Genomic DNA, 27,721 nt, shown 5'->3' with positions numbered 1-27,721 from the left:
ACTCTCGAAACATTTTGATTTCTTCCTTAATTTCCTCTTTGACCCAGAAGTTGTTAAGAAGTGTACTGTTGAGCTTCCACATTTTGGCACTATTACTAATCTTTTGTTGATTGTTAAGTGTTAGTTTAATTCCACTGTGGTCTGAGAAGATGCTTGGGATGATTTCAATGCTCTTGAATTGGCTGATGCTGTCTTTGTGGCCTAACATATGGTCTATCCTTGAGAATGACCCATGTGGATTTGAGTAAAATGTGTATTCCAGTTTCTTGGGATGAATGACTCTGAAAATGTCCAATAGTTCTAGTTTATCTATCTCTTCATTTAGCTCCCTCATGTCTTTATTGATTTTCTGCCTGGATGATCTGTCAAGTTGAGAGAGTGGGGTGTTGAAGTCCCCTACTATGATTGTGTTACTGTTAATATATTGCTGTAGCTCTTTCAGTAGAAGTTTGATGTATTTAGATGGCTTCTCATTGGGTGCATAGATGTTAATAATTGTTAAGTCCTCTTGATTGACTGATCCTCTGAGCATTAAGTAGTGTCCATTCCTATCTTTTTTAATCTTATCTATTTAAAAATCTATCATGTCAGATATGAGAATAGCTGTTCCTGCCCTTTTTTGTGGGCCATTGGCTTGTATGATAGTTTTCCATTCTTTCACTTTAAGTCTGTGTTTGTCTTGTTGAGTTAGGTGGGTTTCCTGTAGACAGCATATTGTTGGGTTGTGTTTTCTGATCCATCTTGCTACTCTGTGTCTTTTAATAGATGAATTCAGGCCATTGACATTTATTGATATCAAAGATTGAAGATATTTTAACGCCATTCTTGTAGAGTTTTAGAGTGTTTTGATATATGTCCTATTTGTGGTGGTCTGGTTGTTTATAGGAGATCTTTCAGAACTTCTTTCAGGGAAGGCTTGGTGATGGTTGATTCCTTCAACTGTTGCTTGTCTGAGAAGGTTTTGATGCCTCCATCTAGTCTGAATGACAGTCTAGCAGGATATAGTATTCTTGGCTGAAAGCCTTTCTCATTGAGCACTCGATAGATATCTTGCCATTCTCTTCTGGCCTGTAGTGTTTGTATGGAGAAGTCTGATGCTAATCTTATGGGTTTTCCTTTGTAGGTGACTCTTTGTTTTTCTCTTGCAGCCTTCAGGATCCTTTCTTTATCCTTATTCCTTTCCATTCTAAGTATGACATGTCTTGGTGTCTTTAGGTCTGGGTTAATTCTGTTTGGGACCCTCTGGGCTTCTTGAATCTTTATGTCTTTGATGTTGTCTAGACTAGAGAAGTTTTCAGCTATTATGGCCTGGAAAATGCTTTCTTCCTCTCCTTCTCTTTCTTCCTCTGTTATGCCAATAATGCATATATTGTTTCTTTTGAAGTCATCCCATAGGACTCTGTTGTTGTTTTCAGCATCTCTTAATCTCTTACCTCTTTTTTAGTTGTCTCTAATTCATCCTCAATCTTGCTAATTCTGTCTTCAGCCTCATAGATTCTATTCTCTCTGCCCTCTACTGCTTTCTGGAGTTCATCTATTTTGTTGCCCTGCTCTGATACTGTTTTAGCTTGTTTATCTAGTTGCCTTCTTAGCTTAGTGATTTCAGCTTTCAGCTCTCTAATAACCATGAGATAATTAGTATTTTCTTCCATATTCTCATCTGTTGTTCCTGCATTTCTGATTACAATTTTTTCAAATTCTTTACTCACTCCTGTTATTATTTCCTTAGCTAATGTTTGGATGTTGAACTCTTTATTTTGTGCTTCACCCTCTGGAGGACTTTTAGCTGGACTCTTGTCCTGGTTCGATTCTCCAATATTTTTTCTTGTTGTTTTAACCATTTTATATATTATGTTATGAGTTCCCTTTATCAGTACTTTTCAAATTATTGATCACTATTGCCTGGATTGACTTGTGTCTAAGTAAGTTAATTAAAGGGTTCACAGTGGTGGAAGTTAACAGTTATTTCAATCCCTGAGTTGGAGCTCGGTGGTTTAAAAGCCCTTTCTTTTTTTTTTTTTTTTCCCTGTAGGCTATGGGAGCCTGAGGGCTTTTAAACTATCAATAGGCTTCTTAGCTTAATCACTGACTCCTGACCAAGAGATAAAGCAGGGTGTGGCAGAGATAATGCAGTGGTTATGCAAAGAGACTTTCACAGCCCCTCAGCTATGCCACTGAGGTATAGGTCTTCTCCTGAGATTCCTGGTTAGATCTCTGTCCCCTGGTGTCCCTTCCTGTCGCTGCTCCAGATTCTGAGGGTAGTAGCAATGGAGACTCAGAGTTGCACTTGGTGAGTCTCTGGGGAGTCCTCTCCTCCCTTAAGCTGTCCCCTTGTTGGTGGAGCAGACTGGAGGTGGTGTCTCAACTGATAAACTGCTGAACTGTTAGTAGTCACTTAATCTCTCCTTAGGCCCCTCTCTCCTCTCTGTCACCAGCCACACGTGTTTGTACTCACCGGTGATTTACTGGGTTCCTGTGGTCATTCTAGTCCTGTCTTGTTTCGGTCCCGGGTGGTCTCCTTTGGTATTCCTAGTTGATCCGGGAGAGGAGAGGAGAGGAGAGGAGAGGAGAGGAGAGGAGAGGAGAGGAGAGGAGAGGAGAGGAGAGGAGAGGAGAGGAGAGGAGAGAATGCGATCTGTTTTGCATTTTCTGATTCAAGCTCTAATACAGCCCTACCTAGGACATCTTGGGGAGTGGCCACCATCTATTCATTGTTCTTTGACAAAGATCCAAAGGAGAAACCTTATTAACTCTAAAACTAACAAACAAAAATTCATCTTTAAAGTCAGTTTGGGTGGTTGGGTGGTAGCACAGCGGGTTAAGCACACCTGGCGCCAAGCACAAGGACCGGTGTAAGGATCCTGGTTCCAGCCCCCGGCTCCTCACCTGCAGGAGTCACTTCACAGGCAGTGAAGTTGGTCTGCAGGTGTCTTATCTTTCTCTCCCCCTCTCTGTCTTCTCCTCCTCTCTCCATTTCTCTCTGTCCTATGCAATGACAATGACAACAAGAATAACTACAACAATAAAACAAGGGCAACAAAAGGGAATAAATAAATATTAAAATAATAATAATAATAATTTAAGGAGAGAGAGCCTGCCGCTTTCACTGTGCCATCTCCTGGGTCACCCAAACTGACTTAAAAAATTTTTTTTTAAATATTCTTTTGTTGCCCTTGTTTTATTGTTGTAGTAGTTGTTGTTGTTGATGTCATCGTTGTTGGATACGACAGAGAAATGGAGAGAAGAGGAAGACAGAGAGGGGGAGAGAAACACCTGCAGACCTGCTTGACCGCTTGTGAAGCGACTCCCCTGCAGGTGGGGAGCCAGGGGCTCGAACTGGGATCCTTATGACGGTCCTTGTGCTTTGTGCTACCTGTGCTTAACCCGCTGTACTACCGCCTGACTCACCCAAACTGACATTTTTTTTTTTTGCCTCCAGGGTTATTGCTGGGGCTTGGTGCCTGCATCATGAATTCACTGCTCCTGGAGGCCATTTTTTCCCTTTTGTTGCCCTTGTTGTTGTAGCCTTGTTGTGGTTATTATGTTATTGTTGATATCGTTCGTTGTTGGATAGGACAGAAAGAAATGGAGAGAGGAGAGGAAGACAGGGGGGAGAGAAAGATAGACACCTGCAGATAGATAGACCCTTGCACTGTGCCACGTGCACTTAACCCACTGCACTACCGCCCAACTCCCTCCTTAAATTATTTTTAAAAGTTATTTATGAGGGGTAAAAGAGAGAACCAGATATCATTCTGGTAGTTGTGTTGCTGGGGAACCAACTCAGAGTCCAACAACGTATCCTCTGTACCACCTCCTGGACCACCTACTTAGTTCACTCATAAATGAATCTTTTTTTTTTTTACTTCAGGGCTGTTGCTAGGGCTCGGTGCCAGTACTACGAATCCACTGCACCTGGCAGCCATTTTCTACTTTATTTTTATTTGACAGGACAGAGAGAAATTGAGAACTATTATGGAAAACAGATGAATGCAGAGTGCACACTCCTGATTTACCCTATGTGGATATTTTAATCTATGTGCCTGGTGGAGAATTGTCTTTCTTCTGTGATACAGAGACAAATAGCCTAAGACTGCATTTCCTTTGTGCTTGCTCTCCGGGCAATTAAAACAGCGGCTGGGGGTCAGGCAGTAGCACAACAGGTTAAGCACACGTGGAGTGAAACGCAAGGACCAGCGTAGGGATCCTGGATCAAGCCCCTGGCTCCCCACCTGCAGGGGAGTCGCTTCACAAGCAGTGAAGCAGGTCTGCAGGTGTCTATCTTTCTCTCCCCCTCTGTCTTCCCCTCCTCTCTCCATTTCTCTCTGTCCTATCTTATGGCGATGACATCAATAACAACAACAATAATAATAACTACTACTACAACGATAAAACAACCAGGGCAACAAAAGGGCAAAAAATAGCCTCCAGGAGCAGTGGATTCGAACCACCGATCCCCAGCAATAACCCTGGAGGCAAAAATAATAATAATAATAATAAAAAACTGGCTGTAGTTGATACCCTTCCCCCTCCTCTCCTCCACATTCCTAAACTAATAAGCCCAAGACAACAGTGCTAAAGGTAAAAATGACTAGGGAGGAATCCAGCTGTCTCAGGACTGACAAATACCAGGCACTAGGCCTCCCCTTCTCTGCCCATACCAAGGCCACAGATAAGAAGCATGTATAGCAATTATGTGAGAGATTGTCTTTGTCTGTTTCTGCCTACTTTATAATAGTGAAATAAACCTGCTCCTTCCATCCCTTTGGGGAGGAGTCTGGCAATAAAATTGTGGGTTTTTCCAAGGTGCAGGAAGAACTTTGCAGGGAGAACTTCCCAGAGCGATCCGGAGTCTCCTATACACTTGTGTAATAAACTCCTCTCTTTTACACAAGAACTCTAGTCTTGTGCTTTGGGGATCATTTCTGCTGGGTGTAATGATGCCGGTTTGAGTCTCCGGCTCCCCATCTGCAGGGGGTCACTTCACACGCCGTCAAGCAGGTCTGCAGGTGTCTTTCTCTTCCCCTCTGTCTTCCCCTCTCTCCATTTCTCTCTGTCCTATCCAATAATAACAATAACTGCAAAGATAAAACAAGGCAACAAAAGGGGGGAAAAACAGCCTCCAGGAGCAATGGATTCGTGGTGCAGGCACAGCCCCAGCAATAAGCCTGGAGGCAAAAAAAAAAAATTTTTAATAGGGGCCAGGCGGTGGCGCACCTGGTTAAATGCACACACTACAGTGCACAAGGAACCAGGCTCAAGGGGGCAAGCTTCATGAGAGGTGAAGCAAGGCTGCAAGTGTCCGTCTCTTTCCCTATCTCCCTTGCCCATCTCAATGTCTCTATCCAATAACAAATAAAATAAAAAAATCTAAAAGAAAAATCAAAAAGATAAACAGTCATCCTCTTAGGCGGCCCCCTGTTTGAGGATGGCCACGTTTGGGCACGGCAGGTGCCGCCCAGCTCACCCTCCAACCTCTGGACCCAGGGGCCGCTTCCGTTTCTGGGCGGAGCTTCGAGAGACTACCAATCAGCGCATACACTCAGGGGACACATAGTCCCGGGCCTTGTCTTTTCTCAACCTAACCTGTTTGCCTTAGTCTCCTTTTCCTTGAAATTAAAACACGCCGGCGGGCGCTTGAGAGTTTAGCTGGGCAGGCGCTTGAGAGTTTAGCCGGTCCGGAACATTCCGGGGAAGCCCGCGGTAGGCCAGAAGAGCATCCCACCCCGCCTAGGATAGGTGGGGTTCGGGGGGAGAAGGTCGTTGTCAGCAGGGCCTGGTCGCGTGTCATTGTCCAGGTGCCAAGCGGAGAACCGCAGGACGAGGGCCGCCCAGCAGTCAGTCCCCTGCATGGGACAAAGTGGTCCAGTCCAGAGGACGGTGGGAGTGCTGTCACCCAGCTCCGACGCCCCGGCCCAAAATAGCAGGGTCTAGGAAGTGCTAACGGCACAGCTGTGGGGGCATCCCACTCTTAGCTCTCAATGATGACAGGGGACGACTGCTAGGGGGCGCTGGTTGACCCGCACAGTGTCCCTGCTGGCAGTCCCCCACCACGCGGGAACTACAGCGCAGGGCGGTAACAAGCCAGGCGGCTTCCGGACCTCTACTTCCGGACGGGCACTTCCGCCTCTCTGGCCCCGCCCAATGGCGACCCCGCGCATGGAAGCGGGGTGGAGGGAGTGTGCCCGCCCACGGTGAGCGCTGCCCGCAAGGCTTGGCTCCTGTTCTGGGCTGGGGCTCAGGGTGCCCAAGACAGGCCCTGCCCCGTCGTGGGCCGGGTCATTGTGGAGGAGGTGCCTCCGCCTTCCCTACACCCAGATAGGCGGGGTCCAGGACCGTGCTGTGGTTCTGCCAGACAAGTGCCCACGGAAGCCTCAGCAATGAAGCCATAGCGGTCACTGTGGCGACTGGCAACCGTCGCGTGGCTGGCCGCGCGTCTTTGCGCCGGTGCCACCCCCCCGCCTGCCGGCGCCGCCGAGACCGCCCTCCCCGCACGCCCGCCTTCGCGGTGCCCACGCGGAGCCCAGCCCACGGCAGTACGGGTAGGGCGGCCGGGTAGCGGAGGGGGGCCTGGGCCTGAGGGACTTTTGTGCTCTACCCGGGACCCTGCAGTCCCTAAGCCCTTGCAGCCACCCCGAAAGAAAGAGCGTGCTCGCCTGCAATTTTAACCCGATTTTAGAAGGAGCTTTATGGGGACAGCACCCGGTGAGAGTGGGGTCCTGTGCCTGGTGCTATGAGCTGCAGGGCGGGGGGCGGCTGGTACCCCAGTCACCGCCGAGCAGTAGTGGGCTCCAGGCTTTAGAGCCCTTGGATGAGGATGGCCTTCCCACAGCATTTGTGCACCCTGGTGGTCCGGGAGATAGCACAGTGGATAAAGCATTTGTGTGCATTTTGCCCACTACGGATGTAAAAGATTTTAAAGCCGAATAAGGTGATTTAAACTGCATATGAGGGACATCAGCAGGAAGAGAAAGGACGGTTTTTGCATTCTCAACGTAGACAAATTAGACAGTGAAGAGAAACAACAACAATTGTCCAGTGGAGCTGAGATTGACCTCTCTTGGTGACTCAGTGCTTCTTCTTAGGAAACATTTGTAATTTAAAAGGCAGGGATGTTGGCATATTGCACCAAAGTAAAAGACTCTGGGTCGGGTGGGAGGGAGAGTACAGGTCCAAAAAGGATGACAGAGGACCTAGTGGGGGTTATATTGTTATGTGGAAAACTGAGAAATGTTATTCATGTACAAACTATTGTATCCCCCCCTTTTTTGTTGCTCTTACTGTTATTTTTTATCATTGTTGTGGTAATTTTTATTATTGTTGTTATTAATTTCGTTGTTGTTGGACAGAACAGAGAGAAATGGAGAAAGGAGGGGAAGATAGAGGGCGAGAGAAAGACACCTGCAGACCTGCTTCACTGCCTGTGAAACGCCGCCCCTGTAGATGGGGAGCCTGGGGCTTGAACCGGGTTCCTTACGCCGGTCCTTGCGCTTAGCGCCACGTGCGCTTAACCCGTTGCGCTACCCCCAGGCCCCCCAAACTATTGTATTTACTGTCAAATGTAAAACATTAATCCCCAATAAAGAATTTTTTTTAAAAAGGCAGGGATACTGTACATAGATCTCATAACTGCTCACAATCAGTAGCAGATATATTTCCGTTAAAATTGACAGTGCCACATATAATGTATACCCTTAGGAATGCACTTCCATAAGGTGACTGAGTTTACTACAACTCCCTACTGTTTGAGTATTTAAATTTTTTTTAGTCCTATTTATTTATTCTTTGGATAGAGTCAGAAAATGAAAAGGAAGGGGAAGATAGGGAGAGGGAAAAGAGAAAAGAGCTTTATGCCATATGCGCTCAACCTGCTGCAATACCTCCCGCCCGTCCCACTCCCCCATTTATTTCTTTCTGGCCAGAGCAGTGCTCAGCTCTGCCTGGTGGTTGTGTTGGGAAGGGAACCTTGGGCCTCAGGCTTGAAAGTGTGCATTATGCTCTCTGCCTGCCTATAGTTGTCTAAAACAAAGCTCTGTGAACATCCTTGTAGGGATAAACCTTTGTGCAAATGTTTCTCTAGGCTGATTCTCAGAGGTGGAATCCCTAAATTACAGTTTATAAAATGAGACTTTTTGCAAAGTACAAGGGCCATCGTAGGAATACTGGTTCGAGCCCTTGGCTCCCCACGTGTAGGGGAATCGCTTCACAGGCGGTGAAGCAGGTCTGTAGGTGTCTGTCTTTCTCTCCCCCCTCTGTCTTCCCCTCCTCACTCCATTTCCCTCTGTCTTGTCCTACAACGACGACATCAATAACAACAACAACAATGAGAAAACAAGCAACAAAAGGGAATAAATAATGAGACTTTTTAAAGATTTTATCTTTTTTTTTTTAAAAAAGATTTTATTTATTTATGAGAAAGATAGGAGGAGAGAGAAAGAACATCACTCTGGCACATGTGCTGCCGGGGATCAAACTCAGAACCTCATGCTTGAATGTCCAAAGCTTTACCACTGCACCACCTCCCGGACCACTATAGGTTTTATCTTAAATGTCCTGCTAATGATTTGGTGGTGCTTTGTTTTCTCTTTTGACCACCAGGATTATCACTAGGGTTCAGTGCCTGCACAATGATTCCACTGTTCCCAGTAGCCTTTTTTTCTTTTTAAAATATTTTTTATATTTATTTATTCCCTTTTGTTACCCTTGTTATTTTATTGTTGTAGTTATTGTTGTTGTTATTGATGTCATCGTTACTGGATAGGACAGAGAGAAGTGGAGAGAGGGGGAGAGAAAGACACCTATAGACCTGCTTCACCGCCTGTGAAGCAACTCCCCTGCAGGTGGGGAACCGGGGCCTCCAACCGGGATCCTTCCGCTGGTCCCCGAGCTTTGTGCTGTGTCCCTTAGACTTGTTTAAATTTAATATTTATTTTCCCTTTTTTATTATATTTTTTATTGGACTGAGATAGCCAGAAATCAAGAGGGAAGGGGGTGATAGAGAAGGAGAGAGACAGAGAGACACCTGCGGCCCTGCTTCACCACTCATAAAGTTTTTCCCCTGCAGGTGGGGACTGGGGGCTTGAACCCGGATCCTCACGCATTGTAATACATGCGCTTAACCAGGTACTCCACCACCCAGCCCCCCATGTTGTGTTTATTTGTTCGTTTGTTTGTTTTTGCCTCCAAGGTTACTACTGGGACTCGGTGCCTGCACTAGGAATCCACTGTTCCTGGAGTCCATTTTTTTCCCTTTTGTTGCCCTTCCTTGTTGTTTATTGGTGGTGTTGTTACTATTACTATTGTCGTTGTTGTTGGATAGGACAGAGAGAAATGGAAAGAGGAGGGAGGGGAAGACAGAGGGGGAGAGAAAGAGAGACACCTCCACACCTGCTTCACTACCTGTGAAGCGACTCCCCTGCAGGTGGGGAGCTGTGGTCTCGAACCAGGATGCTTACGCTGGTCCTTGTGCTTTGCGACACATGCGCTTAACCCACTGTGCTACTGCCCACCCCCCGTTTTTTTTTTTTATTGTTGTAGTTGTTGTTGTTGTTGTTATTGATGTCATTGTTGGATAGGACAGAGAGAAGTGGAGAGAGGAGGGGAAGACAGAGGGGGAGAGAAAGATAGACACCTGCAAACCTGCTTCACCGCGTGTGAAGTGACTCCCCTGCGCTACCACCGGACTCCCGCCTTTTTTTTTTTCTTCTTATGAGAGACAGAGGGACAAAGAAAAAGAGAGACACCTAGCACTACTCCACCACTCTTGAAGCTTCCTCCCTGTCTGTGGAGCCCAGAGACTTGAACTCTAGCTACAGATGTGAACCATTCTGCATGCCCTCTGTCTCCTTGGTCCTACTAGAAAGCACCTGGACCTAATTGTTCAAGAACAGTTTTTCTTTCTTTTAGATCCAACATTCTGATTTTATAACCTTTTATCCTAATATTTTGACTTCATTTTATTTGATAGAACAGAGAGAAATTGGGAGTCGGGCGGTAGAGCAGCGGGTTAAATGCAAGTGGCACAAAGCGCAAGGACCGGCGGGAGGATCCCAGTTGGAATCCCTGATTCCCACCTGCCGGGGTATCGCTTCACAAGCAGTGAAGCAGGTCTGCAGATGTCTGTCTTTCCCCCCTCTTGTCTTCCCCTCCTCTCCCCATTTCTCTCTGTCCTGTCCAACAACAATGACATCGGTAACAACCACAATAATAACTACAACAATAAAACAAGGGCAACAAAAGGGAATAAGTAAATAAATATTAATGGAGAAAAAAGAACAGAGAGAAATTTAGAGGGAGGGGGAAGTAGAGAGGGAGAGAGACAGAGCAACCTGGAACACTGCTTCACCACTTGTGAATCTTTCGCTCTGCCAGTGGGGACTAGGGGCTTGAACCTGGATAATGGGTACACCACCACCCAGTCCCTAAAACAGTTTTTCTTTTCCTCCAAAACCCTATTCAGCTCTGGTTATTGGTGATGGTGATTGAACTTGGGACCTCTGGCAAGTGATCTGTACAACTGCTTTAGAGATTTTATTTATTTACCAATGAGAAAGATAGGAGAGAGAGAAAGAACCAAACATCACTCTGTTACATATGTTGCTGGAGATTGAACTAGGGACCTCATGCTTGAGAGTCTAATGCTTTATCCCCTGTGCCACCTCCTGGACCACTCTCCCTTTGACTTTTTACTTTTTATTTTCCCTTTTGTTGCCCTTGTTGTTTTTTATTGTTTTTGTAGTTATTGTTATTATTGTTATTTATGTCGTTGTTGGGACAGAGAGAAATGGAGAGAGGAGAGGAAGACAGAGAGGGGGAGAGAAAGATAGACACTTGTAGACCTGCTTCATCACCTGTGAAAGCGACTCCCCTGCAGGTGGGGAGCCAGGGACTCAAACCAGGATCCTTGGGCCTGTCCTTGCACTTTGCGCCATCTGCGCTTAACCCACTGCGCTACCGCCCAAATCCCCGACTTTTATTTTTTAATTTATTTTCCCTTTTGTTGCCCTTGTTTTTTATTGTTATTGTAGTAGTTGTTGTTGTTGTTATTGATGTCGTTGTTAGATAGGACTGAGAGAAATGGAAAGAGGAAAGGAAGACATAGAGGGGAAGACAAAGACACCTATAGGCCTGCTTCACCATCTGTGAAGCAACTCCTCTGCATGTGGGGAACCAGGGGTTCAAATGGGATCCTTACACTGGTCCTTGCACTTCGCCACATGTCCCTTTGACTTTTTTCCCCCTTTTGTTTCCCTTGTTTTTTTTGTTTTTGTTTTTGTTTTTGTTTATTTTATTATTGTTGTTATTGATGTCGTCGTTGATGGGTAGTACAGAGAGAAGTAGAGAGGAGGGGAAGACAGAGATGAATAGAGAGAGAAAGACACCTGCAGACCTGCTTCACCATCTGTGAAGCGACTCTCATACAGGCGGGGAGCTGGGGGCTTGAACCGGGATCCTGACGCCAATTCTTGCACTTCACTCCAGGTGTGCTTAATCCGCTGCGCTACCACCCAACTCCCCCTTTGACTTTTTAAAGATGAATTTCTTATCAAGTAGAGAGTTTCACATGAGAAAGAAAGAGATCAGAGTACCCCTCTATATATATTCAAGGAATTGAACATGGAGACTCAGCTTTATACTCATCACTAGAACAAGGAGCTGAGGAGTCAGTATAAGGGGAGACATTTAGCACCTGCAACTGAATAGCTACGAACCATGATGCTACTTGCAGCACCCACTGTCCTGTCCCGGCTATAGAGCCCAGGCCTCTTCCTAGCTGGTGTGGGGCCCTCTGCTGATTTTATGAACTCCAGACCCCTGTTCAGACCACTGTCTGGTGCAGTACCAGAGACAGGGCAGACTTGTTGAATGGGACACTGACTGCATTTCATTGACCTGGTTTCACCTTGAGGAGGACATGGATACACACAGGGATATGAGCCTCTGTCCCAGCTTCTCCTTGGGAAAGATTACCAGCCAGCTGGTGTCACCTGTACTAGAATCAGAGAGAGATGATTCACACTCTTTTTGTTTTTTGCCACCAGGATTACCACTGGGGCACAATGCCTGTACAATTCCACTAGGCAAGTTTCATTTTGTTTTATAGAGTTTGAGAGAGAGGGAGAGACACCTGAAGCAATGCTCCACCACTGGAAAAACTTCTCCCCTGTAAGTGGGGACAGGGGACTTGAACCTGGGTTTTCATGCATAGTAATGTATGTGTACCAATAGGTGTATTACCAGATAGCTTCTGATGATTCAGATCAGACCTTTATCATCATTGTCTTAGAATAGCCAGAACTGCATGGGTGTCACGTCCAGACACTCACTCAAGTTCAAACAGACTTGGGTGTGGCCATCTGGTGAAAGTCTGTCTTAAGTTGAAAAACTAGGGAAGCTGACTAAAGTCTCTTACAGGACAAAAATTGTATCATACTGAAAGAAACTGGAACCATGTGGACTAAGAGCAAAGAACAAGCTGTGGGGACTTGGGGAGCAGAGTCCCTGAAGGCAGCCATCATCCCAACAAAGGTGAGTGTAGGTCCTGAGCTGTACCAGCAACTGCCTAGGGCTCCTCCCATTGTGTGCTGCCCAGAACAGCCCTGAGGCCCTTCACTGGTCCTAGAGTGGGCTTTTTTTTCTCTTTTAAAGATTTTATTTATTCATGAGAAATGATAGGAGAGGGAGAGAGAGAAAGAACCAAATATCACTCTGTAATGCCAGGGATTGAACTCAGGACCTCATGCTTGAGAGTCTAAAGTCTTATCCACTGCGCCATCTCCCGGACCACTAGAGTGGGCTTTCTTGTCCAGACTTAAATAATACTTTGTTTAGTCAGCCATCTTCCATCTTGAGAAGAAAGATGCATTCTGCTTTCTAGTATCACATCCAGAAATTCCTATGTTTTTTTACTCTTTGGGCCAGTATGCTGCTTAGCTCATAGTGGTGCTAGAGACTGAACCTGGGGATTTTGGTGCCTTAGGCCTGAGAGATTGTTACCTTCCTGACCCCAGGCTTTTTTTTTTTTTTCCAAAAGGGCTTTGTAACTTTCTGCTCCCAGCCGACTCTTGGGAGACATCACAGCACTGTTCCACTGTTAATAGAACTTTCTGTTTGCCTGGTGCTCCCATGTGATAGCAGGGCCTCATAGCTGGGTCCACACACTTGTTAAAGGGTGCTTTCTCTTGGTGATCTGTCAGCTGGTCCCAGGCAAACTTTTTCACATAGAAGTGATGGGGGATGGGGGTGGAGGGTGCAACACCACCACAGCAATGATGCTTTGCTTCCCTCAAGTGCCATGTGATGTATTGGGAGCTTAAACTCAGGTCACACATATGGTGAAGCAGACACCTTCCTCCCAGATTAGCTAATTCACCAGCCCCAAGTTCCCTTAATTTATGTATTCCTTGGGGGCCAGGTGCTGGCACACCTGGTTGAGCATCCAGGTTACAATATGCAAGAACCCAGGTTCAAGTCCCCAGTCCCCACCTGCAGGAGGAAAGCTTTGTGAATTTGGTGAAACAGTGCTGCAGGTGTCTCTCTGTCTCACTCTCTCTCTTTTTTTTTTTTTTTGCCTTCAGGGTTATTGTTGGGGCTCAGTGCCTGCACCAAAAATCTACTACTCCTGGAGGCCATTTTCTTGTTTTTGTTGCCCTTGTTGTTGTTGTCATTGCTGTTGTAGCTGTTGGATAGGACAGAGAGAAATTGAGAGAGGAGGGGAAACAGAGAGAGGGACTGAAAGACAGACACCTGCAGACCCCCTTGCAGGTGGGGAGGAGCCAGGGGCTCAAACTGGGATCCTTATTCTGGTCCTTGCGCCATGTGTGCTTAACCCACTGCGCTACCACCCGACCCCCTCTCTCTTTCTCTTTTAACTAATTCTCTCAAGATATTTTATTTCATTTTATAATTTATTCTTTATTGGAGGATTAATGTTTTATAGTTGACAGTAAGTACAATACTTTGTACATGCAAACATTTCTCAGTTTTCCACATAACAATACAACCCCCACTAGGTCCTCTGCCATCCTGTTCCAGGACCTGTACTCTCCCCCCAACCCACCCCAGAGTCTTTTACTTTGGTGCAATACACCATTTTATTTCATTTTAATGAGAGAGATACAGAGAGAATGACCAGAACACTGCTCAGCTCTGGTTTATGGTTGGGCTGGGAATTGAACCTGGCACCTCAGAGCCTCAGGCATAAAAGTCTTTTGCATAACCATTATGCTGTCTCCCCAGCCCCTCTCTATATCTTTGTATCTCTACTCCTTTCAATTTCTGGCTGCCTCTATCTAATAAATAAAGATATATATATACACATATATATTTTTTTTTAATTTATGCATTCCTTGTCCTTCAGCTACTTCACAGCTGGAGTGACTCCACTCAGTTCTGCTCTGCACAACATATGCATGTTTCCAAACTTTCTTCAGGGGAGATTCTGAGGACAGGCCCATGTGCACCTTTCCAGATAATGACAGATGATCTTCCCAAGTGCTTGAAGGATCCATATCTAGCCAGCACTTCTCAAGATTTTCAGGTTTCTTTGTCACCAAGAAGAGTGAAATGCTCTGTTACTGTGGCTTGACTTTTCTTGCACCTCCATGCTTTTCCTCTTGAATGTCATATAAGTACTGTGTGCTACCTGATTCCTGCTTAATGTCAAACAGTAAACGTGTGTACTCATCCATTTTGTTCTTCTTGGCACTGGGCTTTGGTCCTGCATCATTCCACCACTCCCCATTCAGTTTCCGATAGAGACAGAGAGAGAGGAGAGACACCATAAAACTGCCTCAAATTCATGAAGCTTTCCTTGGTGCCATGCTTGGTGCTCCCATGTGGTGACCAGGGACTTCAACCCTAGTCCTCATGCAAGGGTAACTGTGTTTAAACCAGGAGAACCATCTCCAAACTCCAAGAGAGGCCCCTTTTTTTTCTTGTCTTTTTGCCTCCAGGGTTATCACAGGGGCTTGTGCTGGCACTACAAATCCACTGCTCCTACCAGCCATTTTTTCTATTTTATTGGATAGAATAGAGAGAAATTGAGAGTGAGGAGGGGAACATAGAAAGGGAGAGAGAAAGATAGATACCTGCAGACCTGTTTCACTGCTTAAGAAGCCCACCCCACAAGTGGGTAATGGGGGCTTAAACTGAGAACCTCAGGCATGTAAGTCCTGCACTCTACCTACCAATTGAGCTTTTTCTCTGGCTGGGAATGGGGGCTTGAACCTGGATCCTTGCATGGTTGTTTGTTTTGTTTTGTGTTTTTTGGTTTTTTGTTTGTTTGCTTTGCTTTGTTTTGTTTTTTTATCTTTATTTTTAAATTTCTTTATAGGGGGATTAATGATTTACAGTTGACAGTAAATACAATAGTTTGTACATGCATAACAGTTTTCAGTTTTCCACATAACAATACAACCCCACTAGGTCCTCTGTCATCCTTTACCAGGACCTGTATCCCCCTCCCACTCACCCCTGTTTGTTTTGTTTTCACCAGAGCCCTGCTCAACTCTAGTTTTTATGGTGGTGTGGGGGATTGAACCTTGGACTTTGGAGCCTCAGACATGAGAGTTTCTTTGCAGTTAACCAGTATGCTATCTACCCCCCTTACATGAGTCTTTGCTCTTAGTACCATGTGTGCTTAACTGGGTGTGCCACCGCCCTGCTCTCACCACTCTATTTTTCTTTTTTTTTTTTTTTGCCTCCAGAGTTATTGCTGGATTACAATATGAATCCATTGCTCCTGGATGCCATTTTCCCCATTATGTTGCCCTTGTTGTTATTTTTATTGTTGTAGTTGTTGTTTTTGTTGCATAGAACAGAGAGAAATCGAGAAAAGAGGGGAAAACGAGAAGGGGAGAGAAAGACACCTGCAGACCTGCTTCACCGCTTGTAAAGCGACCCCCCTACAGATTGGGGGGTGGTGGCTCGAACTGGGATCCTTACCCTAGTCCTTGCACTTTGCGCCACCTGTGCTTAACCTGATGCACTACAGCCAAGCCCCTACACCACTTTTTTTTTTAATATAGTTCCTTTTTTTTTTTTTTTAATTTTAAAAAAATATTTATTTATGTGGTCCGGGAGGTGGCGCAGTGATAAAGCTTTGGACTCTCAAGCATGAGGTCCGAGTTCGATCTTCGGCAGCACATGTGCCAGAGTGATGTCTGGTTCTTTCTCTCTCCTATCTTTCTCATAAATAAGTAAAATCTTTAAAAAAAAAATTAGTTATTCCCTTTTGTTTACCTTGTTTTTTTTTTTTTTTGTAGTTATTGTTGTCACTGTTGATGTAGTTGTTATTGGATAGGACAGAGAGAAATGGAGAGGGGAAGACAGAGGGGGAGAGAAAGATAGACACCTGCAGACCTGCTTCACTGTCTGTGAAGCGACTCCCTTGCAGGTGGGGAGCTAAGGGCTTGAACTGGGATTCTTACGGCCTGGTCCTTGCGCTTCGCACCACATGCACTTAACCTGCTGCCCTACCGCCCGACTTCCTTTAATTTTTTTTATATTTTATTTATTTTCCCTTTTGTTGCCTTTGTTTTGTTGTTGTTGTTGTAGTTGTTGTTGTTATTGATGTCGTCGTTGTTAGGACAGAGAGAAATGGAGAGGGGAAGGGAAGACGGGGGAGAGCTAGACACCTGTGCAGGTGGGGAGCCAGGGGCTCAAACCGGGATCCTTAAGCCGGTTGTTGTATTTCGTGCCATGTGCGCTTAACCTGCTGCGCTAAGGCCCGACTCCCTCCTCTTTTTTTTTTTTTGCCTCCAGGGTTATCGCTGGGGCTTTGTGCCTGCACTACACATCCACTCCTCCTGGAGGCTAGTTTTTCCATCTTGTTGCCCTTGTTTATTGTTGTTGTTGGATAGGACAGAGAGAATAATTGAGAGAGGAGGGGAAGACACAGAAGGGGAGAAGAAAATACCTGCAGACCTGCTTCACTGCTTGCGAAGTAACCCCCCTACAGGTGGGGAGCGGGGGCTCGAACTGGGATCCTTACTCCAATCTTTGCACTTTGTGCCATGTGCACTTAACCTGCTGTGCTACCGCCCAGCCCCCCACAGTACTTTTTTAAAAAAAAATTTAATATATTTATTTTCCCTTTTATTGCCCTTGTTATTTTTTATTGTTGTTGTTACTGATGGGGTCATTGTTGGATAGGACAGAGAGAAATGGAGCAAAGAGGGGAAGACAGAGAGGGGGAGAGAAAGATGAGACACCTGCAGACCTGCTTTACTGCCTGTGAAGTGGCTCCCCTGTAGGTTGGGAGTCGGGGTCCGAACCTGGGTCATTACGCTGGTCCTTGCGCTTTGTGCCACGTGCGCTTAACCCTTTGCTCTACTGCCCGACTCCACCTACACTACTTTTTTAACTGTGGTGCTGGAACATTAACATAGGACTTTAAGCGTATGTGGTCTGCTAAGCTACCTTCTGGCCCAATTCTTCTATTTCTTTCCTTTTCCTCCTCCTCTTTTGCATAACAAGATTTATTATTATCCATTACTACTATCCATTAGGCAAGAAAGAGAGATGGAAAGGAAGAGGGAGAGGTGGACAGGCAGGGTCCAAAGGACAGGTGCCTTGCCTTGCTTGGAGACATTGTGGTGGCGAGAAAATTCTGAACCACATCTTAGGACTATAGCTGAGAGAAAAAAGGAGGTGCCCAGATAGGATTAAGGCCCCAATCTGGAGGTCTTTCCAGAGTTTGAGTACAGGGGCCTTCATGTGGGCCACAGCACTAGTTAGGGATGGTTGTAGTGTTTCCTTTTTTTAATTTATTATTGGACAGAGACAGAGAGAAATGGAGAAGAGTGGGGGAGACAGAGAGGGAGAGAGACACCTGCAGCCCTGCTTCACCACTTGGGAAGCTTTCCCCCTGCAGGTGGGGAGGGGGGGGTGCGGGGAGGGGGGCTCGAACCCAGGTTCTTGTACACTGTAATGTGAGCACTTAACCAGGTATGCCACCGCCTGGCCCTGATTGTAGTTTTTCCTATGTGGCTGCTCAGATGCGAGAGGGATAGATATGGGGTGTGTGTGGATAAAATAACATATAGGATTTTATTTTATTATTATTGTTATTATTATTATTTTTGCCTAACCAGACTTCATAATATCAGAATGAGGGTACGAGGATATGAGGTGGAGCAGGGGATAAAGATTGGGGGCTCTCAAGCATGAGGTCCTGAGTTTGGTCCCCAGCATTGCATGTGCTGCCTGAGTGATGCTATGCTCCTCTCTTTTTCATAAATAAGTTAAATCTTTAAAATAAAATTAAAAGGTGGGGCAGTGGGCAATGATGCATGTTACCATGTGCAAGGACCCAAGTTTGAACTCCCAGTCCCCTCCTACAGGAGTGAATGAACAGTGAAGCAGGTCTGCAGATGTCTCTCTCTCTCTCTCCCTCTCTGTCTTCCCCTCCCCTCTCAATTTCTCACTGTCCTGCAAGAATAAAATAGAAAGAAATAGTGAGAAAATGGTCTCCGAGAGTAGAAGATTTTTAGTGCTGGCGCTGAATCCCAGTGATAACTCTGATAATAAAAATAAATAAATAGAATAAAGTGAAGGTATACTTCAAAAGGGTTCAAGTGGAGGGAGAGACACCAAAGCAATGTTCCACTCGAACCAGGATCCTTATGCCTGTTCTTGCACTTTGCACCACCTGTGCCTCCAAGAAAATAATCACTGTGGCTCAGTGCCTGCACTACGAATCCACTGCTCTTGGAAGCCATTATTTTTTCCCATTTTTGTTGCCCTTGTTGTTGTTGTTATTGTTACTATTGTTATTGCTGCTGTTGTAGTTGGATAGGACAGAGATAAATCGAAAGAGGAAGGGAAGACAGGGGAAGAGAAAGATAGATAGCTGCAGACCTGCTTCATGGATTGTGAAGCGACCTAACCCACCCACCCACACCCCCACAGGTGGGGAGCTGGGGATTCAAACTAGAATCCTTGAGCTTCATACTCTGTGTGCTTAATCCGATGCGCCACCACCCAGCCCCCTTTCTCCCCCCTCTCTCCCTCCCCTTTCCTCTTGATATGTGGCTGTCTCTATCCAATACATAAATAAAGATAATAATAAAAAATAAAAACACTAACTTAACAAAAAAAAAAGAATGAGGGTTTGCTGTCCTGGGCTCTGCTGCTGGCTGCCCTGTCTTTCTGGCCTCCATGGATAGAGCACACTGTGGGCATGGAAGTAGGCTTATACACATACAGCTGTCTGTCCACCACAGGCTTGTTCTTCTTTCCTTTCTGTGTTTACAGCTGTTCTCATCAAGAGCAAGAAATCTGATTCGCATTATCTAAAGAATTTATTTATTGGAGCAGTTCAGAATTCCTAACCCATGACTTGACAGAAAAGCCTACCACATACAGTTTCGAGTGCTTTGTGTGTTTAATAAGAATGTGCATATTTGAAATCCTGTTAAAAAATTACTTGTGGGGACAGGAGGTAGCTAGCTCATCTGGTATTCCTCGACATGACTTGTCATGTGTGAAGCCATAGCAACACATGGGAACCCCATGTCACCAGATAGAGCTCCATGAGTGGTAGAACAATGTTGCGATGTCTCTTCATATTTCTCTCTCTTTGTCTCTCTGTCTCTCTCTCTCCCTCTTTGTGTATGTCTGTTCTCTGTGTATATTTGAAACAAAAAAAAAAATGAAAAGTGGCTTGAGAGACAGCAACAGCATAGGAACTATGCACTCTGCCCAGGTTCAAGCCCCCACAACAGCATAGGAACTATGCACACTGCCCAGGTTCAAGCTCCCACAACAGCATAGGAACTATGCACACTGCCCAGGTTCAAGCCCCCACAACAGCATAGGAACTATGCACACTGCCCAGGTTCAAGCCCCCACAACAGCATAGGAACTACGCACACTGCCCAGGTTCAAGCCCCCACAACAGCATAGGAACTACGCACACTGCCCAGGTTCAAGCCCCCACAACAGCATAGGAACTACGCACACTGCCCAGGTTCAAGCCCCCACAACAGCATAGGAACTACGCACACTGCCCAGGTTCAAGCCCCCACAACAGCATAGGAACTACGCACACTGCCCAGGTTCAAGCTCCCACAACAGCATAGGAACTACGCACACTGCCCAGGTTCAAGCCCCCACAACAGCATAGGAACTACGCACACTGCCCAGGTTCAAGCCCCCACAACAGCATAGGAACTACGCACACTGCCCAGGTTCAAGCCCCCACAACAGCATAGGAACTACGCACACTGCCCAGGTTCAAGCCCCCACAACAGCATAGGAACTACGCACACTGCCCAGGTTCAAGCCCCCACGCCGCATAAAAGGTGCCCTGGGCTCCATCTCTTGCCTCTCTCCCTCTCTCTGAGTGAATGAAATTACACGTCTGTGAGGACATGGCTCTGGAGAGAAGAGGGAAAAAGAAAGAAAGGGAGGAATCAGAGTGGAGTCCATAGCATAATGATTTTACAAAATACTCCTGCCTAAGGCTCTGAGGTCCCAGGTTCAGTCCCCAGCACCATCATAAGCCAGAAATGAGCAATGTTCTGTTTCTCACTCTTTGTAAGGGGTTGGACGGTAGCACAGTGGGTTAAACACACGTGGCACAAAGCGCAAGGATTGGCAGAAGGATCCCGGTTCGAGCCCCTGGCTCCCTACCTGCAGAGGAGTCGCTTCACAGTTGGTGAAGCAGGTCTGCAGGTGTCTATTTTTCTCTCCCCTCTCTGTCTTCCCCTCCTCTCTCCATTTCTCTCTGTCCTGTCCAACATCGAACAATATCAACAACAGCGATACATCAAGGGCAACAAAGGGGGGAAAATTGCCTCCAGGAGCAGTGGATTCATGGTGCAGGCACTGAGCCCCAACAACAATCCTAGAGGCAAAAAAAAGAAATAGGGAATCAGGTTGTAGCGCAGCAGGTTAAGCGCAGGTGGCGCAAAGTGCAAGGACCGGAGTAAGGTTCCCGGTTCGAGCCCTGGCTCCCCACCTGCAGGGGAGTCGCTTCACAGGCGGTGCAGGTCTGCAGGTGTCTATCTTTCGCTCCCCCTCTCTGTCTTCCCCTCCTCTCTCCATTTCTCTCTGTCCTATCCAATAATGACGACAACAATAATAGTAACTACAACAATTAAACAACAAGGGCAACAAAAGGGAATAAATAAATAAATAAATAAATAAATAAGAAATAGTGTCTACTTAGACTTAGATACCCTCCTCGCCTACTTCCTATTACAATTCTCTCACTCCAAAGCTAACCTTATCAAAGCAAGGACTGCAAAGGCTGAATAAGGGCAAGAGACTGGCATACTTTAACAATGACTCTTTAGTCACTATCAGGCCATTCCATCAGGTGGGGTCCTAATCGAGGAGTCCTGAGATTCCCAAACAGACTTGATGGGCCTTGACCTCGAATAAATCCCTCTCTCCATTGTCACCAGTCATTTCTATCAGAAACAACAAAATAGACCCCTTTGTGGGCCCCCATAGGACCTTGCCCTCAACTTGGATTAACAATGGTAGAGAATGTTCCATCCTCCAAAGGGAGGATGGTCAACATACTCTATGCTACACCTGAGGAAGATAGGTTGATATTGTGACAGCATAGAATGTTCCTACTCATGACCACAGACTGTGAGCTCAGATCTAGAGGGATGCAGAGGCCACACAGGCTCCTAAGCTAATTATGGGCCCAGATCACATCAAATCGATGGGGTTTACAGCCAACAATATTTACACCCCTTTCCCATATTAGGGAGCTACTTCTTCCCTGATCCTTCCTGGTCCTTTTCCCAGCCATAACATCATCTCCCCAGACAACAACTTGGATCCACTGGCATATCAGATTTCAGGCTCAGGGGCAAAAAGAAAAAGGGGAAAACAAACAAACAAAAAAAATAGTATAGCCACAGGCCCTTTGGAATTTAACTAAAATATGCCTGCTAACTATCTACAAAATGGAGGACCCCAACTCTTCATCTGCACTATTCTAGCCTTTAGGTCCATAACTGTCCAACAATTTGTTCGGCTTTGTATGTTAACTCTCTTATCAACCACCAGGTTCCAGATGCCAGCATGATGCTGACCAGACTTCCCTGGATAGACAACCCCATCAATGTGTCCTGGAGCTATGCTTCCCCAGAACCCTTCCCCACTAGGGAAAGAGAGAGACAGGCTGGGAGTATGGATCGACCTGTCAACGCCCATTTCAGCAGGGAAGCAATTACAGAAGCCAGACCTTCAACCTTATGCATCCCACAATGACCTGGGGTCCATACTCCCAGAGGGTTAAAGAAAAGGAAAGTTATCAGGGGAGGGGATGGGATACAGTGTTCTGGTGGTGAGAATTGTGTGAAGCTGTACCCCTCTTATCCTATGGTTTTGTCAGTGTTTCCTTTTTATAAATAAAAAATTTTTTAAAAAAGAATAAAGAAATAGGGAGTCAGGCGGTAGCACAGCGGCTTAAGCACACACGGCATAAGGATCTCAGTTCGAGCCCCTGGTTCCCCACCTGCAGGGGTGTTGCTTCACAGGCAGTGAAGCACGTCTGCAGGTTTCTTTGTCTCCCCCTCTCTGTCTTCCCCCTCCTCGCTCCATTTCTCTCTGTTCTTTTTTTTTTATTATTATTTTTAATAATTTATTTCTTTATTGGAATTAATGTTTTACATTCAACAGTAAATACAGTAGTTTGTACATGCATAACATTCCCCGGATTCATTTCTCTCTGTTCTATCCAACAATGGTAACTACAACAATAAAAAGAAACAAGAGCAACAAAAGGGAATAAATATTTTTTAAAAAAAGAATAAAGAAATAGGGGCCAGGTGGTGACACACCTGGTTAAGTGCTCTCATTACAGTGCACAAGATCCCAGGTTCAAGGCCTTGGGATCTCCACCTGCAGAGGGAAAGCTTCATGAGTGGTGAAGCAGGGCTGCAGGTGTCTCTCTCACTTTTTTTTTTTTTTTGCCTCCAGGGTTATTGCTAGGCCTAGGTGCCTGCCTGTACTACACTGCTGGAGGCAATTTTTTTTTCCCTTTTTGCTGTCCTTGGTTATTGTTGTTATTAGTATTATTGTTCTTGTTGTCATCATTGTGGATAGGACAGAGAAATCGAGAGAGGAGGGGAAGACAGAGGGGGAGAGAAAGATAGACACCTGCAGACCTGCTTCACCGCTCGGAAGGAGGGGACCTGGGGGTTCAAACCGGGATCCTTCCGCTGGTCCTTGCACTTTGTGCTAAGTGCACTTAACCCGCTACGCTACAGCTCGCCCCTCCACTTTCCTCTCCCTCCATCCCTCTCAATTTCTCTCTGTCTCTATCCAGTTTTAAAAAAAAAAAAAGGAAGAAAGAAAGCATAAAGAAACGATATATAAGAAAGGAAGGAAATGGGGGCGGGCGGTAGTGCAGCGGGTTAAGTGCATGTGGTGCAAAGCACAAGGACCCACCTTAGGGATACAGGTTCGAGCCCCGGCTCCCCACTTGCAGGGGAATCCCTTCACAGGTGGTGAAGGAGGTCTGCAGGTGTTTATCTTTCTCTCCCCCTCTCTGTCTTCTCATCCTCTCTAGATTTCTCTCTGTCCTACCCAACGACAGCAATAACAATAATAATAACAACAACGATAAACAACAAGGGCAACAAAAGGGAAAAACTAGCCTCCAGGAGCAGTGGATTCATAGTGCAGGCACCAAGGCCCCCCCCCAAAAAAAAAAAAAAAAAAAAAGGAAGGAAAGAAGGAAGTAGGCAGTATAGGAGTGGTGAAATTATTCATGTATGTGGTCCCAGTGCCACAAAACAATACATATATGTCTATATCAGAAGTTGCTTGAGTTTATTGTTTTTCTTCTCTTTGGTGTGATGTTGTTAACAGAGTCAGGACCTCACACATGAACTGCCAGGAGTAACTCATTTTGATATAGAGATGGGAGAAATTCATCTGATCTACATCCTTTTTTAAAAATATTTTTATATTTATTTATTTTCTCTTTTGTTGCCCTTGTTTTTTATTGTTGTTGGAGAGAGGAAGATAGACACCTGCACACCTGCTTCACCGCCTGTGAAGTGACTCCTCTGCAGGTGGGGAGCCAAGGGCTCGAACCAGGATATTTATGCAGGTCCTTGAGCTTTGCAACACATGCATTTAACCCGCTGCGCTACCACCTGATTCCCTCATATATCCTGTTTTGATTAGTGATATATTTTTGTTTCTAGAAATTTCACTTAATTATGGCTTCGGAAGTTATAACTTCCTCCTCCTCTTCCATTCCCTTGATCCTGTCAGCTAAACCATCTCACTGGACTAAAGCTTGCAGCCTTACTCCCACCTGCCCACCTCGCTCCCCCAAACCTTCTATCTTGCATAGCTCAGTAAGGTGGACTTTTTTTTTTTTTCAATTTTTTATTATCTTTATTTACTTATTGGATAGAGACAGCCAGAAATCGAGAGGGATGGGTGGGATAGAGAGAAAGAGAGACAGACACCTGCAGCCCTGCTTCGTCACTCATGAAGCTTTCCCCCTGTAGGTGGGGACAGGGGGCTTGAACCTGGGCCCTTACGCATTGTAATGTGCACTCAGCCAGGTGCGCCACCATCTGGTCCCTGAGCTGGACTTTCTGCCTGGTTGTATCAAGCTCTTTGTGTCTTTGATGTCTTCACATGGTCTTTATTCCTCCAACTTAGAATTTGTTGTGATTTCAAAAGTCAAGTTTCTGTTCATTGTCAAAATTTTGCATTCTTTCTCTCTCCAGATAGCCTGTCACTTGTCTCTTCCTTTCTTTTCTTTCCTCCCCTCCCCTCCCTTCTGTCCTTTCTGCCTTCTTCCCTTCCTTTCCTCCAGAGCACTACTCACCTGTGGTGTATGGTGGTGCATGGGATTGAACCTGGGACTTTGGAGCCTCAGACATGAGAGTCTCTTTGCATAACCATTATGCTATCTACCCCCTCCCTTCTTTCTTTCATTCTTCTTTTTTTTTTTCTTCTGTCATCACTGAAGCTTCACTGCTTCAGTGACATTGAGATAGAAATACAGACTGAGGGAAAGACAACTCAGCACTGAAAGTTCCTAACAAAGCAGCACACTAACCAAGTAAGTTATTTTGCTGACTCAATTAAGAAAAATCAATACTTATTAATTAATGAGAGAAGGGGAGAAGAGTAGAGAACAGAACATCTCTGATATATATATATATATATATATATATAATATATATATAATTTTATTTTATTTATTTATTTATTTTAATTTGCCAGGACAGAGAAATTGAGAGGCAAGCAGAAGATAGGGATAGAGACAGAGGGACTTCACCACTCCTGAAGCTTCCCCCCTGTAGATGGGAACCTACGTCTTTGCACCTAATAGCATGTGTGCTAAACTCAGAACCTTATGCTTGAGAGTCCAATGCTTTATCCATTATACCACTTCCTGGGCCACACAAGTTAATTTCTTTTTTAATCTTATTTGTTGTTGTTATGCTTTATTTTTAATTATTTAAAAAGGGAGATATTAACAAAACCATAGGAGGGGTGCGACTCCACACAATTCCCAGCACCAGATCTCTATATCCCATCCCCTCCCCTGATAGCTTTCCCATTCTCTATCCCTCTGGGAGTATGGACCCATGGTCACTGTGGGTTGCAGAAGGTAGAAGGTCTGGCTTCTGTAATTGCTTCCCCGCAGAACATGGGCATTGACAGGTCGATCCATACTCCCAGCCTGTCTCTCTCTTTCCCTAGTGAGGAAGGGTTCTAGGGAAGCAGAGCTCCAGGACACATTGGTGGGGTTGTCTGTCCAGGGAAGTCTGGTCGGCATCATGCTGGCATCTGGAACCTGGTGGTTGATAAGAGAGTTAACATACAAAGCCAAACAAATTGTTGAATAGTTATGGACCTAAAGGCTAGAATAGTGCAGATGAAGTGTTGGGGGGTACTCACTGCAGACTATTGTATACTTCTGCTTTCAGGTATATATTTTGCCCTGGTTTATGGATACGTGTGAACATATGCTCTATCTCAGGGGACCTGGTCTATATCTAGATTTTGGGACTTTGTTAGGAAGTGAACTGCCTGGAATGCAATTAGAGAATACTATGAAAGGAAAGGTCTCACCCGAGTAATGAAACTGAAGAGTTGTCATTCCACACCTGAAGTCTCTGGACACAGTCTGAAGGAAGTATGCTGAGGTGGCACTCGTTGCCTAATTTTATTTTTATTTTTTATTTATTTTATTTTTGTTAATATTTATTCCCTTTTGTTTCCCATGTTGTTTTATTGTTGTAGTCAATCAGTTGTTGTTATTGATGTCATCATTGTTGGATAGGACAGAGAGTAATGGAGAGAGGAGGGGGAGAGAAAGATAGACACCTGCAGACCTGCTTCACCGCTTGTGAAGCGACTCCCCTGCAAGTGGGGAGCCGGGTGTTTGAACCAGGATCTTTGAGCTGGTCCTTGCACTTTGCGCCACATGCGCTTAACCCGCTGCACTACCGCCCGACTCCCTAATTTTATTTTGTAAGACTATTTACTCATGAGAAATGATAAGAGAGAGAGAAAGAACCAGACATCACTCTGGTACATGTGCTTCTGGGGATTGAACTCAGGACCTCATGCTTGAGAGTCCAGTACCTTATCCACTGCGCCACCTCCCAAATCACACAAGTTTATTTCTTATTCCATAAAGTAACCAGAACAACACTGACTCATATGCAGTGCTGGGGATCAAACCTGTACCATGTTCATATAAGGAATGCACTCTTCCCAGAGCAACTTCCCTGGCCTACAATGTCTCTGGCTCGCTCTTCTTTTTTTTTTTTAATATTTATTTATTTCCTTTTGTTGCCCTTGTTTTTTATTGTTGTAGTTATTGTTGTTGTTATAAATGTCGTTGTTGGATAGGACAGAGAAAAATGGAGAGTGGAGGGGAAGACAGAGAAGGGGAGAGAAAGACACCTGCAGACCTGCTTCACCACCTGTGAAGTGACTCCCCTGCAGGTGGAGAGCCGGGGCCTCGAACTGGGATCCTTGTGCTTTGCGCCACATGTGCTTAACCTGCTGCGCTACCGCCCAGCTCCCTGTCTCGCTCTTTAAGATAGAGACAAAGGCAGAGAGAAAGAGTGAAATAGACCACAACATTGAAGCTTCCTTCAATGCAGTGGGGGGATGAGGCTTGAACTAGGGTCACATGCATGCCAAAGCAGTACACTATCAAGTGGGCTGTATTATCAGCTATCCCAGCTCACAGTCTCATCACTGTTTAAATTCTGTGTCTGTTCTATCTATGTGGGGTGTCTACTTTTTCCTCAGATGCAATAACTCTTTACCCAGCTCTGTGTTTCTTATTAACCCGTCAGTTCAGGTTGTTTTACTTAATTTTTCTTAAAGATTAATTTATGGGTGGGGGGAGATAGCATAATTGTTATGCAGACTCTCATGCCTAAAGCTTCAAAATCGAAGGTTCAATCTCCTCACATCACCATAAGCCAAAGCTGAGCAGTGTTCTGGTAAAAAATAAAAGTAATAATTTATTTGGGGTCTAGGGAGACAGCACAAGCCCTGAAGCCCTGAGGTCCCAGGTTCAATCCCTAGCACCACCATAAGCCAGAGCTGAGAAGCCCTCTGTTTCGTCTTTCTGCATTCTATTCTCTCTCTCATTAAGATAAAATAAAGGGGGGGGGTGTTGGGTGGTAGCACAGTGGGTTAAGTGCATGTGGTGCAAAGCACAAGGACCGGTGTAAGGATCCCGGTGTAAGCCCCC

The 27,721-nt window shown here is 45.5% G+C and overlaps 1 protein-coding gene across 11 annotated transcripts in view; it reads left to right on the top strand.

Annotated features, from left to right (window-relative positions):
• The first annotated feature begins 6,083 nt into the window (after window positions 1–6,083).
• The window catches only part of SLC35E2B (solute carrier family 35 member E2B), a 47,042-nt gene continuing 25,404 nt past the window's right edge, over window positions 6,084–27,721 (top strand). For 3 of the 11 annotated variants that reach the window (XM_016191034.2, XM_060199870.1, XM_060199869.1), the window contains exons 1-2: window positions 6,084–6,194; window positions 12,415–12,528. The gene's annotated coding sequence lies outside the window, so the exon portion shown is untranslated. The other 8 variants (XM_016191033.2, XM_060199868.1, XM_060199867.1 and 5 more) reach the window with 6 other exon arrangements.

The sequence above is a fragment of the Erinaceus europaeus genome, chromosome 10 (assembly GCF_950295315.1).
Source record: "Erinaceus europaeus chromosome 10, mEriEur2.1, whole genome shotgun sequence".
Classification (NCBI taxonomy): domain Eukaryota; kingdom Metazoa; phylum Chordata; class Mammalia; order Eulipotyphla; family Erinaceidae; genus Erinaceus; species Erinaceus europaeus.
The sequence above is the reverse complement of the archived record's forward strand: the minus strand, read 5'-3'. Positions and strand labels throughout refer to the sequence as shown.